This window comes from Tachypleus tridentatus, chromosome 8 (genome assembly GCF_004210375.1).
Source record: "Tachypleus tridentatus isolate NWPU-2018 chromosome 8, ASM421037v1, whole genome shotgun sequence".
In the NCBI taxonomy this organism is placed as follows: domain Eukaryota; kingdom Metazoa; phylum Arthropoda; class Merostomata; order Xiphosura; family Limulidae; genus Tachypleus; species Tachypleus tridentatus.
This window is the reverse complement of record NC_134832.1, coordinates 89,460,617-89,465,256: the sequence shown is the minus strand read 5'-3', so window position 1 is coordinate 89,465,256 and position 4,640 is coordinate 89,460,617.

Here is a 4,640-nt window from a genome sequence, read left to right as displayed (position 1 = left end):
CAAGACAGTATGACAACTTAGAGTTAGGACACTGGCGACATTTCATCTTTTTCAGAAGAGTCATGCTTCCAACTTGTCAAAGGGTGGTAGGATCCGTGTTTGCCATTTGGCAGGAGAACAGATGAGGGAAGACTGTCTTTCTCTCAGAAAGTAGTGCAGTATATATTTGGGTAGCTCTTTATCATGATGGGAAAAGTGCTTTTGATATCTTCCAGGAAAACGTAAATGGCGTCTCCTACAGGCACACATGGAGAGATGATTTTTTGCTACATGATTGTGAACCGTGTGGTAATGACTTTGTATTCAAGGATGATAATGCCACTGCCAGCAGTGTGCACATTGTATAGGATTAACTCGACCAGAAGGACGTTACAAGATTGCTATGGCCAGCAAACTTTCCAGATTGTAATCCCATTGAGAAACGTTGGGCAGAGCTGAGTTGGAAAATTACTAACCACAACCTTAAAACAGCTACTATAGAAGAGTTTCAGCGCCTTTTAGTAACAAGTTGTGATGAAATGACATTAGATGACATCAATAACCTTATCGACAGCATGAAACGTCGTCTTGCGGATGTTATTTGAGTACTAGGAGGACCAACTTGATACTGAATGAACTGATACAAGGTGACAGACGCTATTTATAATAATTTGATGTTATGTTTTGTCATTATATATATTTTGGTAAAGTTTTGTTGTGGTAGGTGAAATGTTGAATTAAACACTTTTCTATAGATGTGTGATAAAATTGCTCACTCTTATAATAAATCGTTTATGATGTCCATAGAACCTGACTCATTATATAAATTAGATATATAGGTGTTTAATGTAACATGCATTTTCAGTTTGACAGCACTAACTGTGTGTGTACAATATATGTATTATGACCAAAGACTGACTTTCTATAAATACGATTACTTGTTTAAGGTAATGAGGTATTGAACTAACTCACTGTGACTTTCGGACAATATTAAATCGGTTAGGCTAATAAGTACTTTTCTGTAATTATTATATTAGCTTAGACTGGTTAGCAGTGACCATATTGTCAGTCACGCCAAGCTTGGTATCCTATAAAGTAATTTCACGAAAATTCGCAAAACTCTTGTAATTAATATATAAAGTATGCTTTTGTATGACCAAAAACATTCCCTACAAGGACAAAGCAAAGTTGAATCTAAAAATTCAAGTGTAGTTTCGAATCAGTATTTTATTTCAATTATCAGTTTATATGCTCTAAGCATAACATTCATGTATATAATTACGTCTTTTATTTATAGAAATATCACGTTTACTTAAAAATTATGTATCTTAGAAATATAAGACGGATTTTTTATTTACAAGAAAGCCGTTTCCACGATTTATTTCATCTTGTGATCTTCAGAAAACTAAAAATTTCGAGAACACCTATTTAAGTAGTCTTATAATTTTTAATAAGTGAGTCCACAGCTCACATCGAATAATAATTCATGCTCAATGCATCGTAAGGATTCGAGCAACAATATCAAACAGGTGACTGACGCACATACAGTGTTTCAGATAGTTTTAACCTTTTATCAGTACGGTATTGATTTAATTTTATCAAATGTGATCATTAATTCAGCATCATAAGCGTGCATGTTTGTTTGTTTGTTTTGAATTTCGCGCATAGCTACACGAGGGCTATCTGTCCTAGCCTTCCCCAATTTAGCAGTGTAAGACTAGGGGGAAGGCAGCTAGTCATCACCACCCATTGCCAACTCTTGGGCTACTCTTTTACCAACGAATAGTGGGATCGACCGTCACTTTACAACGATCCCACGCCGAAAAGAAGAGCATGTTTGTTGTGACAGGAAATTCGAACCAGCGAACCCTCAGATTATGAGTCTAGTGCCTTCACCACCAGGCCATACCGGGCTCCACAGGCATGCATGCATCTGTATGCTAGTTTATTTAGCAATTACATGAGTTGTATTATAAAAGGGGCCTGGCATGGCCAAGCACGTAAGGCGTGCGACTCGTAATCCGAGGGTTGCAGGTTCGCATCCGCGTCGCGCCAAACATGCTCTCCCTCCCAGCCGTGGAGGCGTTATAATGTGACGATCAATCCCACTATTCGTTGGTAAAAGAGTAGCCCAAGAGTTGGCGGTGGGTGGTGATGACTAGCTGCCTTCCCTCTAGTCTTACACTGCTAAATTATGGGATGGCTAGCACAGATAGCCCTCGAGTAGCTTTGTGCAAAATTCCAAAAACAAAACAAACAAACAAGTATTATAAAAGTTTCAGTGTATCTATATTACCTTATTGCGTATATTGGCCTCAAGAAAGTACTGAGAAAACAAGTACATACAATTTACATTTATTTATTTTTACTATTTTTAATTCTCTGTTTGTATGGTTGTGAAATCCTTGCTCTTTTTATATTACTAACAATTTCTAGAACTAACATTACAATTCTCATCACACAGTCTATGTTTCGAGCTTTCATCTAGCATCTGAATTTTTTCTTGAGCTTGTTTTGTACAGAAAAAGTTTTATCATAATCAGTGTTTGTTGCAGAAGAGCATAAAGCTATTTAACACAATTTTGAAACATTAGGAAATTGGTCACGATTCACTTTAATAACACTTTTACATAAATGTTTTGAACTTTTTATGCGCCTTGTAACATACCTTCGAACCTAGGGAATTATTATTGATATTATTATTTTTTTGCTAATCATGGAGATTTACCAGCATCTTTTAAAATTTTAGAGAGTTTAATAGTGGTTAAGGCACTCGACTCGTAATCTGAGGGTCGCAGGTTCGAATCCCCGTCACACCAAACATGCTCGTCCTTTCAGCCGTGGGGGCGTTATAATGTTACAGTCAACCTCACTATTCGTTGGTAAAAGAGTAACCCAAGAGTTGCTGATGGGTGGTGATGACTAGCTGTGCTCCCTCTAGTCTGTTCGTTTGTTTTGAATTAAGCACAAAGCAACACAATGGACTAGGGATGGCTAATGCAGATAGCCCTCGTGTAACTTTGGACAAAATTCAAAACAAACCAAACCATAGAGCAAAATAAAAACAAAACAGAAAACATATTTAACAAATGAATATAGATTAAAACTGTGGGTATAAGTTACTTGTAACTTCATGGCCAATGCAGAAAAGGAAAGAACTGTCTTAGCGAATTAATTTCATATTTTCCATCCATTCTTTTCATTCCTATGGAGCTTTGAGTTCTCTTTAATTCACTCGAATAAGCGAAAAAAAAAAAAAACACAAAAAAGGAAAACAGTCTAAAACACAGGAAGATTACCGAGAAACGACTAAGGGAAGAAACGTAACAGGGAAAATAGTGAAGTTTACAAACTATTGCAAATATCGATTGTTAAGGGATACTATCAGTGGTTGCTATCAGTTATAAAATTTATCATCGATGCATTGCTAGTGGTACGATCATAATCAAAATCTGTCGACACTTCTAAATACCGTTACAATCCCTGCTGCGGTTTGTTTTCTTTCTTAGCATGATGCAAGCGTCTGTGTGGAAAAATAGCCATTTTTAAAGTGTGTAACCAGTAGGCACAGCCATTAATATTATAGCATGATGGTGACTACACCCATAACTAATATCTGTTTTTGTTTGAATTTCGCACAAAGCTACTCGAGGGCTATCTGTGCTAGCCGTCCCTAATTTAGCAGTGTAAGACTAGAGGGAAGGCAGCTAGTCATCACCACCCACCGCCAACTCTTGGGCTACTCTTTTACTACCGAATAGTGGGATTGACCGTAACATTATAACGCTCCCACGGCTGAAAGGGCGAGCATGTTTGACGCAACCGGGATGCGAACCCGCGACCCACAGATTACGAGTCGCACACCTTAACACGCTTGGCCATGCCGGGCCCAACTAATCTCTGTAAAATTAAAATGGCACGAATCTGAAAATATTATGCGTATTTTACGCGAATTATATACCTATATGGAGCATCATATACATATATAGAAAGACAGAGTGACATATTATTGAAATTATGTATTCGATGTTGAGTTACTATCAATACAACAACTTGTTTTAAAGTTTCATTAACTACGTTTGGAACAATTTTAATCAAAAACATTTTATAAAGCGCTTAAAACAGAATGTTTTCGACAATGAAATACGACTGTTAGAAGTTAAAATCAAAACTTTATAACGTGTGTATTGCTACAGTAGTATCGTTTTGAGATTGCAATAATGAGAAACGCATTTAATTTGTAAGGAATATACTACTAATAAAACCAACAAATACATGATTTTCAAATACGTAAAGCAGGTGAGAAAATAATCGTAAAATTCTTTGACATTTGCACTATAATTTAATTCAAATGAAAGTTTTTGTAAGCTGTATTATGCATCCAGTGAACTGTCATTGTTCATTATCAAAGCGATCTACTATAATGACTAACGCCTGTAGTAAAAAACTACAAAACACGTGCTGTTATGTGGTAAAACTTCACCTGCTAAACGTCACAAACTTGTAATGATGTCATAGCTTAGTAACCAATCACAACTAAACATGGCCTAACCAATAGTGCTAAAGGTGGATCGTGGAAGGTGAAATTTAAAACAGTTGGAAAACTGAAAAACTTAGAATGTAATGTATAAAAGACAGATTCTGATACAACGATATTGCAA